This window comes from Ahaetulla prasina, chromosome 7 (assembly GCF_028640845.1).
Source record: "Ahaetulla prasina isolate Xishuangbanna chromosome 7, ASM2864084v1, whole genome shotgun sequence".
Classification (NCBI taxonomy): domain Eukaryota; kingdom Metazoa; phylum Chordata; class Lepidosauria; order Squamata; family Colubridae; genus Ahaetulla; species Ahaetulla prasina.
In genome coordinates, this window is record NC_080545.1 from 37,748,102 (window position 1) to 37,762,236 (window position 14,135).

General features: G+C 39.4%; 1 protein-coding gene across 19 annotated transcripts in view; it reads left to right on the forward strand.

The window, feature by feature from the left end:
- The window catches only part of NRCAM (neuronal cell adhesion molecule), a 328,107-nt gene that overhangs the window by 263,026 nt on the left and 50,946 nt on the right, over positions 1-14,135 (forward strand). The gene's annotated exons all lie outside the window — the stretch shown is intronic.

Below are 14,135 nucleotides of genomic sequence, written 5' to 3' on the forward strand. Positions count from 1 at the left end.
CTTGTCATCCTTTGTTCTTGTGGCTGTTCTTGGGATAATAACATCAAAGGGGCCAAGTCGGCTTCCACACTCTTTTGCCTCTCTTTTGGGCTTTTATCTGTTGCTTCTGGATCAACTTTCAGCACATTAAAGAGAAAGTGTTTTGCTTTCAATACGATATCTCCTTCTTGAAAAAACACAGTGAGACCAGCTGGAACCTCCCATCTAAATTGAATTTGGCATTTTTTTAAGCTCTTGTGTAAAAAATATAAACATTTTCCTATCTTTTAACATCTTAGGGGGAATCTCTTTCAGAACCATCACCTCTTGTTCTCCTATTTGCAACTTTTTCTGATACATGGCTTGCAGAATTTGATTTCTCATTGTTCTTGTCAAGAAATAAACCACAATGTCTTTTGGCAATTTTTTTTGTCTAGCAATCCATGAATTAACCCTATATACTTTGTCAATTTGAAAAACAACCTCTTGTGGATCACATCCTAGCATTTCAGCCAAAGCTTCTGATAGGATTTTCTTTTCTTTTTTTTATTGAAAAAGTTTTACAAAACTTTTTCCCCCCAGTTTCCCCCCTCCCCTAGCCCCTCCCCTCCCTTCACAAACCCCCCTCCCCCCTGACTTCCCAGAACAAACACAAGGTATAGTCAAAAATAAAACAAACATGCTAAAAAATTTTCCCTCCTAACTCAATTATACTCCTACAATTCTCATCAATCCCTAACCTCCCCCAAAACAATCAAAAATAATACATCCAAATCATTCAAAGGCAGTCTGATAACTCTTAGTCTGATATCTGTTTTGAATATAGTCAATCCATTTTTTCCATTCATTTAAATATCTTTCATGCGTATTGTCTTTCAAAAAGGCTGAGATTTTTGCCATCTCAGCTAAATTGGCAACTTTCAATATCCATTCTCCTATTGTAGGTACTTCTTTTTTCTTCCAATACTGTCCTATCAATAATCTTGCTGCTGTTATTAGATTTAAAATCAGTTTAAGTCTCAATAACTGTACAGTCCGTGATAATTCCCAGCAGAAAAAATTGCGGCAGGAACTTTATCTTCTTTTTCAGAACATTTTGTAGAATCCACCAAATTCTTATCCAAAAAGCCTTAATATTCTTACAAGTCCACCAAATATAAAAATATGTAGTGTCATCACAATTACATCTCCAAAATTTTGCTTGCATATCTGGATATATACACGATAACTTCTTAGGATCTAAACGCCATCTGTAAAACATTTTATAAAAATGTGCCCTTAAATTCTGTGCCTGTGTAAATTTAACATTTCTAACCCAAATTTTTTCCCAGGTTTCCAATAGTAATGGCTCCTGAAAATTTTGTGCCCACTTTATCATACAGTCCTTTACCAAATCCCTTTCAGAATCTATTTCAAGTAACACATTATACAATCTCTTTATATGCTCCTGAGATTGATTTCTAATTTGCTTTACCAAATTTTCCTCATTCTGGACTATACCAATTTTCTGATCTTCCTTCCATCTAGCATGTAATTGTCCGTATTGGAACCAAGTATAATTTTTCCCTTCTTCTTTTAATACGTGCAAGGATTTTAGTTGCAAACTACCACTTTCAATATACAAAAGATCTTTATATGTAGTCATTTCCTGATTCTGTTCTAAATTTATATTCTCTATTGTATGTCTAGGACTTGTCCACATGGGAACCTTATAATTTAATTTATAAAAATATTTCTTCCAGACACGCAGGAGAGCAATTCTTAACACATGATTTTTAAAAGCCTTATCCACTTTTTTATCATAAATTAAATATGCATGCCATCCATATAATAAATCGTAACTTTCTATATTCAAAATTCTCTCCTCCATTAGATTAAACCAATAACTTATTGCGGAGAGAACAGCTGCTTCATAGTATAATTTAAAATTAGGCATTTTTAAGCCTCCCTTTTCCCGTGAATCTTGAATTATTTTCATTTTAATCCTGGCTTTTTTTCCTTCCAATATAAATTTATTAATTCCAATCTGCCATTCCTCCAAATTTTTATCTTTCTTAATTATTGGTATCATCTGAAAGAGGAATAAAAATCTAGGTAAAACGTTCATTTTAATAGCAGCTATTCTCCCCAACAGCGATAACTGCAATTTTTTCCAAACCATCAAGTCCTTCTGAACTTTTTGCCATAAGACGGCATAATTATTCTTATACAATTTCACATTTGATGGTGTAATATAAAGCCCTAAATATTTAACCTTTTTTACAATTTCAAATCCTGTTATTTCCTCTAACTTTTCTTTCTATTGTTTGGTCATATTTTTTATTATCACTTTTGTTTTATTCTGGTTTACCTTAAACCCTGAGACCTTTCCATATCAATCAATCATTTCCAACAGAGATACACTTGAATTTATAGGATTTGTTAAGGTAATCACCAAATCATCTGCAAAAGCTCTCAGTTTATATTCATGTTGTCTAACTTTAATACCCTCTATCTCCTTAGATTCTCGTATTTTATCCAATAATGGCTCCAAAGTTAAGATAAACAATAATGGTGATAAAGGACATCCCTGTCTTGTTCCTTTCGCAATCTTAAAAGCTTCTGTTAGGTTACCATTAATTATTATCTGAGCTGTTTGCTCTCCATAAATTGCTCTAATTATTCTTACAAAACCATCTCCAAATTGCATTTTTTCTATTAATTTAAATAAAAAATCCCAATGCAATCGATCAAAAGCTTTCTCTGCATCCAAAAAAATTTATGCTACTGATATAAAATTTTTCTTTTTTAAATATTCCAGTAGGTTAACAATCTGCCTAACATTATTCCTCATCTGTCTCCCTTTTATAAATCCAGATTGATCAGTATGAATTCTACATTGTAAAAGTACCATTAATCTGTTTGCTATTATTTTAACAAAAATCTTATAATCATTATTTAAAAGTGAAATTGGCCTATAATTTCCAGGTTTAAAACAATCCTGTTTCTCTTTTGGTATCAATGAAATAAAAGAAGCTCTCCATGAAGGGGGAATTCCCCCTCCTAATTGTATTTGATTAAATAATTCCCTAAGTGGACCTAACATCTCATCCTGTAAGTTCCTATAATAACTTACTGTAAGCCCATCTGTACCAGGAGTTTTCCCCATTTTTAATTGTTTAATTACCAAAATAATTTCTTCAGAAGTTATAGGCCGATTTAATTCTTCCCTTTCTTCTAAAGTTAAACTTTTAACCTTATAATCTTTCAAATAATTATCAATATCCATATTCAATATTTTATCTTTAGCATATAAATTTGTGTAATATTTTAAGAATGCTTTCTTAATTATATCTTGTTGATATCTCTCTTTACTTTTATATTCTATTTTTTCTATAATATGTTGTTTCTGTTTTTTCCTTAAAGTGTATGCTAACCACCTACCAGGTCTATTTGCATTACAAAAAGTATTATGTTTGGCATATTGTATATTTATTGCCACTGGGTCAGCCATTATCATATTAAATTGACTCTGTAATATCTTTATTGCATCCTTAATCTTTTGGTCCTGCGGGTTGTGTATTAGTAATTGTTGTTTCTTATAAATCTCCTCTTCTAAGTACCTACGCTGTCTTTGTTGCTTATTTCTCTGTCTATTGTTAATATATATTAAGAAACCTCTCATAAAGGCTTTACTGGCGTCCCAAACCATTTCTATTGATGTTTCCTTATTCAAATTATGAACAAAAAATTCTTTCATCTGCTTTTTACATTGATTTACATTATCCTGATATCTAAACAAATTTTCATTTAATCTCCATGTTCTCCTGCCTTCTTTTCCATATTGCAATTCCATCCAAACAGGACTATGGTCAGACAAACATCTTGGAAATATCTTAATTTCTTCAGAAGTTATAGGCGATTTAATTCTTCCCTTTCTTCTAAAGTTAAACTTTTAACCTTATAATCTTTCAAATAATTATCAATATCCATATTCAATATTTTATCTTTAGCATATAAATTTGTATAATATTCTAAAAAGCTTTTTAATTTTATCCTGTTGATATCTCTTTACCTTTATATTCTATTTTTCTATAATATGTTGTTTCTGTTTTTCCTTAAAGTGTATGCTAACCACCTACCAGGTCTATTTGCATTACAAAAAGTATTATGTTTGGCATATTGTATATTTATTGCCACTGGGTCAGCCATTATCATATTAAATTGACTCTGTAATATCTTTATTGCATCCTTAATCTTTTGGTCCTGCGGGTTGTGTATTAGTAATTGTTGTTTCTTATAAATCTCCTCTTCTAAGTACCTACGCTGTCTTTGTTGCTTATTTCTCTGTCTATTGTTAATATATATTAAGAAACCTCTCATAAAGGCTTTACTGGCGTCCCAAACCATTTCTATTGATGTTTCCTTATTCAAATTATGAACAAAAAATTCTTTCATCTGCTTTTTACATTGATTTACATTATCCTGATATCTAAACAAATTTTCATTTAATCTCCATGTTCTCCTGCCTTCTTTTCCATATTGCAATTCCATCCAAACAGGACTATGGTCAGACAAACATCTTGGAAATATCTTAATTTTCTTCACCCTAGAAAGCAAACCATTAGAAATTAAAATAAAGTCAATACGGGTGAAAAGGATTGATGCCTATCAGAGAAAAAAGTATTATCTCTTACCTCCAAGTTCTGCAGTCTCCATACATCTCTCAACTCAAAATTTTCTATCATCTCAAAAAAAGATTTAGGCAGCTTTGCATGTGCAGGTATCTTCTTAGAAAAAGTTCTCTTGTCCTTTCGTGTATCTATTACTCCATTCCAATCTCCTAATATAATACACGATTTATAATCCCATAGAATCAACTTGTCATACAAAATTCTGTAAAAAATTTTCTCCTTAAACCTCTCTTCAAACACTTTTCCTTGTTCTTTAATCAAATCCTCCAAAACTACTTCAGACCCCCTTCTGCCAGCAGCCTTAGGTGGTTTACTAGCCATTTCAATTTTTAAAAAGTCACAAAATTTAAGTTTAAAAACTTCTATTTTCCCCTTTAAGTATAGGAGAGCTCAATTCATTACAATCCACAAATAACGTTTCCTAGCTTCTTAGTTACACAGCCTGCTCATTCTTCACTTTCACTTCCTGTCAGACGCCATTTTAAGCAGTCAATTAAAGCAAGGGGGAAAAAAGTTTCTCTTTTTAAAAGGTAGAAGTCAGGAAAACAAAAATACTTGCAATCCAATAGTTGTTCACTCGTGCTTGTTCCGTCTGCATGTAGAAATCCACATAAAGAAATCGATTGAGCAGAGATGGACACCTTCTTCTTTTCCTGCTTTCTCAGGAGCGCGCTGAAGATCAGATCTTGGCAGGATTCAGTGGATTCAACCCTTCGGGGCTCTGCATAACAAAGCAAAGCCCCTGAGGAGATCTACCACTCCCCCACTGCTCTCTTCTCTCCCTTTCTCCCAGGGAGGGAAATTGAAGCTGGGAACAGCTGTTCTTCGCTGTTTTCACCAGCTTTTACGATATCCACTGCGGAGCGCCTTAATTAGGCACCCAGCGAGGAAGGTAGCAACACCGGAAGACCCTGATAGGATTTTCTTAAGATCTTCATCCTTTACTTCCTGCAAACCTCTGATTCTCAAAGCCCCCTCCATCGCCCTGTACTGTAACACCACCACCTCATCTTCATTTTTATCCACTTTTATTTACAATTCTCCCATTTTATTTTCCAAATGCAGGTTAGACTGATTAATTTCTTCCACTTTCTCTTCCAACACCTCCAAATTCTTTTCCAAGCCTTGAAAAGCCATCAAAATGTCATCTCTTATTTTTTTATTATTTTCTTTCATTTCCTCTCTGGTCAATTCATTCACCTCAGAAATATGGTTCATAACTTCTTTAAACCTTTCTTCAAACATTTTTGTCTGTTCTTTAAACATATCTTCCATACTCACTTCAGATCCCCTTCTTGTTGTAGGTTTAGGTGGCTTAGAAGCCATTTCAATTTCCAAGTTATAGTTATAAAGTCAAAATCAAATATATAAAATAAAAAAACCCTTTCTATCTTCTATCTTCCTTTCAATATAGGAGAGCCCCCACTTTATTACAATCCTGAAATACAGTCTCCACTTGATTACACAAACAGCTTCTGACTTTCACTTCCTCTCAGACGCCATTTTCAGCAATCTTAATTAAAACGATAGAAAGTTTCTTTTCTTAAAGGGTAGAAGTCAGGTTCAATACTTGCAGTCCAATGATCGATCACTTGTGTTTGTTCCGTCTGCATCCAGAAATCCAAAAGAGAAAATCACTTGAGCAGAGGTGGTCGCTTTCTTCTTTTCCTGTTACTGCAGGAGCGCGCTGGATTTGGAGCTCAGCGGAATTATGTGGGACTCAACCCTCCGGGGCTTCGCTTTCACAAAGCAAAGCCTCTGGGGAGTTCTACCGCTTTTCCGCTGCTCTTTCCTTTCCCTTTTTCCCAGGGAAGGTACTTCAAGCTGGCGAACAGCTGATTTTCGCTGTTTTCGCCGGCTTTTACGAAACCTCAGCACGTGGCGCATTTTCAGGCGTCCAGCGAGGAAAGAGGCGCCACCGGAAGTCGATGTACCATATTTTTCAAAGTATAAGATGCACCGGAGTATAAGACACAGCTTAGTTTTTGAGGAGGAAAATAGGGGGGGAAATCTGCCTACTAGATATTCATCTGGCTAGCATCCTTAGTCTGGTCAGCTTCAGCACATTAGTTTGATGGGTTTGAGCGTGTGCCCACACTTTTTATCCCCTGCTTGTGGATAAAAAACAGCTTCTAAAGCACAGCTGACAGGGCGCAACAATGAGAAAAGCAGGCAAAGCTCGGAAGATCACTTCACTTGCTAGCTCCTCATTAGGGCTGAAAAAAAGCTTTGAAAAAGCTACATTTGGAGTATAAGATGCACCCAAATTTTCAGCCTCTTTTGGGGGAGGAAGCACATCTTATACTCTGAAAAATATGGTAAGTACCAATAAAAAGTATGGTAATACCTTGCTGAATATTATTTCATTTTTTATTCCAGGTAATAGTTAATAGCATTTTAACATTCTCTTTTAAATAGTAATGAAATAAAAGAAAGCATTGAACCTATTCAATTAATCTTTTCCATTGATGGAACTGCTGTTTCTTCTAGCTCTTTCTGTAGGCCCAAAAATAGTTCTTAATTATAAGGATATATTTCAGAGCAGATTCAAGGAAAAATAGATAGGTACAGGGAAAAGGGGAAAGGAATATATGTATAAATAAAATGTTTTCTAGAAAGGAAACCTAATAGAAATATTCTGATTGCTTTGTATATTTCCATCATCTTCAGTGGTTTCTAAGGTATTTTTCTAGCTTCATTATTCATATATTCCTACATATCTGACTTGTTCCACCTCAGAGATTAAAACTGGATGCTAAATTTCTGCAGAGCAGTCAAGCAATATGCTGCTACCTGGTAGCTAGGAAATTTTTTCTAAACCATATCATAAATAATCCATATTTTGTCTGTTTATTCAGTATTAATTATTTCATTGGCATTGTGTTGTGGATATATAGTTTAATAATTGAAAGTACGAAAATGATTGTAGCATTTCATGACACCTATAATTTATTCAAAATTTCTTCTCTTACTAATATACTATTATTCAATAAGGAAAGCAATGTTTTAAAATTTCTAAAATCATTGTCAAAATCAGAATTGAGTTACAATGTTTAATGAAAAATTGCAATATCCATAGATAGTGCAAGAACTGGAACCAGTGAAATATAGACGGTGGGAAAATAGAAACAATAAAGCCATGAATAAATTATTTTATTTCTATTTCACAAAGACTCCCAATACCAAAAGTCAATTTAGTCCAGGATGCTGTTAGACAAAAGGGTAGCTGGCACACCAATTTTTTTTTCTTTTTAGTTTTTTTTATTCCCACCTTCATTATTTTTATCAATAGTTCAGGACAGTTGAACTATTATATGCATCTACGTTTACATTTTCAGTAGAATTTAATTTTATTATTGTAGATACTTTTTCATCACTGTAAAAGCAGGTTTAACTGAAACCTAAGTTATATTTCAAAGTTATATTAAAGGAATATTTTCAGAAGCAAAACAAAAAATGTTTTCAAGTTTCCTAGTTACATAGATACAGTTGGGGAGAAACTTGTATGCTTTTTAAATACATTTTCACATTCTAAGTGTTTGCTTTTCTAGGGCCATCCTCAGCCATCTCAGTAATTAAGCTGTAATTCAAGAGTAGCAATACAGGTAATTCTCAATGTATGACTACAATTGAGCCCAAAATTTCTGTTGCTAAGCAAAACATTTGTTAAGTGAATTTTGCCCCATTTTACAATTTTTCTTGTCACAGTTGTTAAATGAATCCCTGCAGTTATTAAATTAGTAATACGTAAGTGTGAAAAAAGGGATGTGGTAGCTCAATGGCTAAGACACTGAGCTTGTCAATCAGAAGATCGGCAGTTCAGTGGTTCAAATCCCTAGCACCGGTGTAACCAAGTGAGCTCCCGTTACTTGTCCCAGCTTCTGCCAATCTAGCATGTAAAAAATGCAAGTAGAAAAATAGGGACCATTTTGGGGGGGACGGTAACAGCGCTCCGTGAGCCCTCGGCATTTAGTCATGCTGATCACATGACCACAGAGATGTCTCTGGACAGCGGTGGCTCTTCATCTTAAAAACAGATGAGCACCGCCCCTAGAGCCAATAACAACTAGCATGCATGTGCGGGGAAACCTTTACCTTTAAGTGTGAAAAGCAGCAGTAAGTCACTTTTTTCCAGTGCTGTTGTAACTTTGAACAGTCACTAAATGAAGAGTTGTAAATTCTTTTTCTAGTAAGCCTTTAAGGGACTCACTTATTAATTGTTTGTCTAGGAGCAGAAGATTCCATGCAATAGTCTTTGGAGTGCTAGAAGACAACTGACAGTTGTCTTTTTAAAAAGTTTATAAAATGAATGAGCTGGATTGGCTTCTTGGCAAACAGCTTTTTGAGCTCCTAGATCGCCCACTGACACTCTAAGGTCCATTTTAGGGGTTGGCTTAGTTGTTGTGAGCCTCCCCCCCCCCATTTTTAACAGTTCCATGATGGGCAAAGTGATTTCAGCAAAAGAGGGAATGAACTATTGGTAGAAATTTGCAAACCCCAGGAAGCTTTGCAGCTGCTTTCAGATGTGAGGGGACTTTAACTTTTGCCTGGTCCATTTCTATGCCTTTGTTTGACACTCGGTAGCCTGGATAGTCTAGACTGGACTTGTAGAATTCACATTTTGACAGCTTTGCATTTAGCTTAGCTGCGAGCAGTTTCTTTAGTACCTGGCATGCTAATTTGATGTGCTGCTCAAGGGTCTCAGGGAAGATGACAATGTCATCTAGACTCCTTGGTATAGGTGCTCATGCAGCACCTTGTTGATCAGTTGCATGAAGACCCCAGGGGCTCCTTGTAGGCCAAAGAGCATCATTTTGAATTTGAACCTGCCTAAGGGGCAGTTACAAATAGTTTCCCATTCATCTCCTTTAATTCGTACTCTGTAGTAAGCCTCTCGTAGGTCCAGTTTTGTGAACACCTTTCTCTTTTCCAGGTGGACTAGTAGGTCCTTCATGAGGGGGAGTGGATATGTATTTGCCAGGCACACTACATTTATTGCTCTAAAATCAATAGAGAGCCTCATCGACCCATCTTTTTTCTTTTTAAAGAGGACTGGGGTGGGTACCCTGGATTTGGCAGGCTGTATTCATCTGCAGGCTAGGTTGGTGTCAATATACTCTGTCAGCTCTGTCATTTCTTTAGGTGTCATGGAGTATATTTTTGGTTTAGGCAGTTTAGCCCTGGTATAAATTCTATTGCACAGTCTGTAAGGTGGTAGGAGGGAGTGTGTTGCATTCTTCCACGCTGAACACCTCGGCTAGGTTTCAGTATTCCTTGGGGACCTGGGGGGGTGCCTGTTGTGTCTGCGCCCCCCGAGCCAGGCCTCCTGCCAGAAAGTGACTTGGAGCCGGGCCTGCTGCCAGAAAGTGACTTGGAGCCGGGCCTGCTGCCAGAAAATGACTTGGAAAGTGAGGGGGAAGGGCTGTCAGGACTTACCTCGGGAGCACCGGCTTCCCTGGCTCAGCTCCAGGAGCCAGAAGCAGGCCAGGTGGAAGAGATAATGAGGCCTCTGTCCCCTGACTCTTTCCCCCCCAGGCCACGCCTTCAGACCCAGCTAATAGCAATCAGGCGTGGTTGGACCCTAGGTTTCGTAGGCAGAAGAGGAGGGAACAACAGAAGCAGGGGTGGGGCAGCCTAGGAAGTGCTGAGTCATGGAACCACACCCCACATGATATAAAGGCAGTGAGTACTGCTGTGTCTCTTCGTAGCCAGCAAATCCACTGATTGAGCTGACGTTTGTTCCTGGGTGACTCACCAGTGTCGTGGAAGATAACGGAGGCTCATGGCAGACGCTGGCTATTCTGCTGCCAGAGCTGATAGTGCCGGCTAATTAAGCCATCACTCGGACGGAGGCGAGGGAGGACAGAACAGTGCCTGGGAGTGGCGTTGAGGTGGCTGAGGCAGTTTCGGTTGACTTAGTGTTGCTCAGCTGCTGGACGGCTCCTCTTATAGTGTTATTGGGAGAGGGAGAGCCTATTCCCGGTCTCAGTTTTCTGCAGCCACCTTCCCAGGTGATGGTGGGGCCCCATTTACTGAGCCATGCCAGGCCTAGAATCACTGCTTCTGTAATCTTCGGTGCCACGATGGATGAGTTCCCAGTGCCAGCCCATCTCTAACCTGACAGGCTCAGTAAGAAATGTGGAAGGGGCTCTGCCTATCAACAAGCCATCGACATGCTCAAATCATATGGGGTGGGTTAGGGGCTTTGCCCTGATTCCTAGCCTTAGGGCTATGGGTAGGCTGATCAGGCAATGGGTACAACCTGTGTCTACGATTACTTCCACTTCTTCCCCCTGCTCCCCTGTCTTGGACACCAGTAGCTTCAACTGGATGGCGAACGGACAGATGGCTTCACTTCCCATTGGGTTGTCTTCACCTTCATTGTCACTGTTGTAGACCATCAGCAGTTCGGCTTCCTGGGCTGGAATTCTCTCTTCCCCAGATAGGGGAGGGGGACCTTAACAGTTTGTTAGGCAAACTCTTCCCTTTCTGTAGCCTTTCGTGGCATTTTTTTAGGCTTTGCTGCTTCTGAGGTCTTTGTCTTTGGTATAGGGGCTGTAGCCAGGCACTCAGCTACTCGGTGGCCCTGCTGTCTGCATCAGAAGCATGATTGGCTGCATTGAGGTTCCCCTAGGTTGTTCACCTGCTTGCTGGGGACTGAACCACCGGCTGAGTTGCCGCCACTCAGGTTGACTCTTTGGCTTCTTTTCAGTCAGTCCCTTCTTCTCATGGCGATGAAGCTCAGGATGCAAGTTTGGAGCAGTTCCTTGTCCAAGCCTTCCTTAAAGAAATACATCAGGAGCCACTTGGGCCATTGCCACAGTTTGCCAGCAACTCTTCTGAACTCTCAGATGTATTCTTTGGCAGGGCAGTCCCTCTGTTTGATCCCCTTGATCTCCACCTCAGCTTCTTGGACTTGGGATTCATCCTCGAATCTGGCCCTCAGCTCCTGTAGGAAAGTATCAACGTTTCCCAGCTCTGGTGTGTCTTCATTGTGCAGCTGGTTCATCCACTCTGCTGCTTCGCCATCAAAGTTCTCTGTAATCGCCCGGACCATTGATTGATCACTTGGGTAGTTATGGCCATATTCATCATTGTGGGCTCACACTTGGTTTAGGAGGAATGCCAGTTTGTCTGGATCCCTGTTGAAGGTGGCTTTAAACTGTGGCAAGGCAGCAGGCCAGGCTGGAGGTGGAGGAGCTGCTGGGGGCGGTGGGGGCAGATTCCATTGGGTTTGGACCCAGCAGTGTCCGGGATAGTAAGCTCAACTGGGAAGCACCTGCCAACCGGGTGGAAGTTAGAGCCATTGAGGCAGACTAGGGGCTCTTTGGTTGGGCTCCACCATGGTCCATATGGGATGGATTGTGCCAATTTATTTATTTATTTATTTATTTTATAATGAAGGTGGTGGTGGTGCTAGCTACCCAGGTCATTGTGGTGACAATCTGTTCCCACTGGGGAGGAATCGTCAGGGTCGGCTGGCTCAGAAGCACCCTTATGTTCTCAGGTCAGCATGACTGCCCCAGACTTCCAAGGCTCAGCCAGTTGAACCTCTCTGGTTATCTCTCCAAGTTCTGGCTATGAACAGCTGTTTGGTACCTCCAGTCCCTGAAGTTGTCCAGGTCTAGTGATCCCTTTGCCCTCCACTCAAGGATTGTGGTCACCAACTCCCTGGTCAAAGTCACTAGACAATCCCTCACTGGTTCTTGGGATGAAGCTTGGCATCTGAAGTCCTCCTCTGCTCGGTACAATTCCCCGGTGGCCGGCCACTCAGTGCAGACTGTTGGCTGAGTGCCCACCTGGCGCACGATCTCCACCACTGCTTCCGCCACCTGCTGGGTCTCCAAGGGAATCTGCAGACTCTTCAAGACCCTGCCACTAATGCCCAATGCATCTTCTCCTTTCTTTTCCATTACACCATCTTCCCTGAGCCTTTCTCCTGCCTGGCCAGGTCCCCAGATAGTGGCTCTGGTTGGAGCAGAGAATTTAGTTGTAGAGTTAATGTCAGGGTTCCAAGTAATACACCCATAACAAGCAGAACTCCAAGGTAAGCAGTTTCCTCAAAGAACAGGTTTATTGGCTATATCATATTGGTACAGGCTGGTGAAAACTGACTCTATAAATTCCTGCAGTTTTCACCTAATTAAAAGTAAAAGATTTTCCCCCTTTCCCAAACAATCATCACATGGTCCAATCAAGGTGCTGTCCAGTTGCTTGGAAACTTCATTCCTCCTCTCTTCAGCCACCTGTGGGAATGTCCTTGGTTGATAGGGGAAACTGTTTTGTTTTGGCTACAAAACCCCAGCTATATCTGTTCCCCCATCCCTATCCCTCAGCACCATTGTGGCAGCACTGAAGCCTCCAAAATGGCCTTGATCAGACTAGCTTCACAGTTGACATTAACAGTATAAGACTGTTCTTCCTATTGCAGTTTTCAGTAATAAGACTATAATCTGGGATTCTGCTTTTTTTGGTTTTTACAGTTTATATGTCATTTAATCCAATAAGGCTCGTATCTCTATTTATATAAGATTGTATTATATTGTTTGATAATTTATTTCTCCATAATTTAAGATTAAGATAAAAATAAATTTATTGTCAGTTTTTATTGTGAACACATTAGCACACTTTAAAAATGAAATTCTGTTGCCTGCTCTCAAAAGAAAATATATATCTGCCCATAACGTACATAACACACATATACACATGCTATATACAGTATATACATACATAATACATACATACATTCATTAATCACTGTCCATTTTGAATACATAGTAAAAAAAAGAAACTTGAGAGTTCACAAGGTTGATACAATATGGCAGCAATAGCTAACCTTTTTCGGACCAAGTCCCAAAGTGCGAATGCACATGTGCAAGCCCCAAAATACAATGCATGTGTGCCCCCGCATGCGGCCTGCCCCCGCATGCATGCACCCTACGCATGAGCCCCCATGCATGAGCATGCAGCCCCCCCAATATGCGCTCCACCACTGCGCATGCATGTCAGAGACTTGAAGACCAGCTGGCCGGCGGAAGGTACACATGCATATGTGGTGGACCTGAGCTGGGGCAATGGCTCGCATGCCCACAGAAAGGGCGTGTGTGCCACCTCTGGATGCATGCCATAGGTTCGCCATCACGGCTATATGGAAAAGAACTGTGACTGAATCTAGATGTTCTGCTCCGGATACCACAAAGCCTCCTCCCAGAAGGTAACAAAACAGGTCATGAAGAGGATGTGTAGCATCCCAGGCAATACTACAGGTCCTGCTCAAGCATCGCTTGCTTATATGCTATGTCCTGGATAGAAGGAAGTAAACTACCAATAATATTTTCTGCCATCCTGACCACTCTCCATACTACCTTCCTGCCTGAAACAGTAATGCTTCCAAACCAGATAGTAATGCAATATGACAGGATGCTCTCAATCGTCTCTCTATTAAAGTGGTAAAGATAGAGGAAGGAATGTCGTTTTCTCATG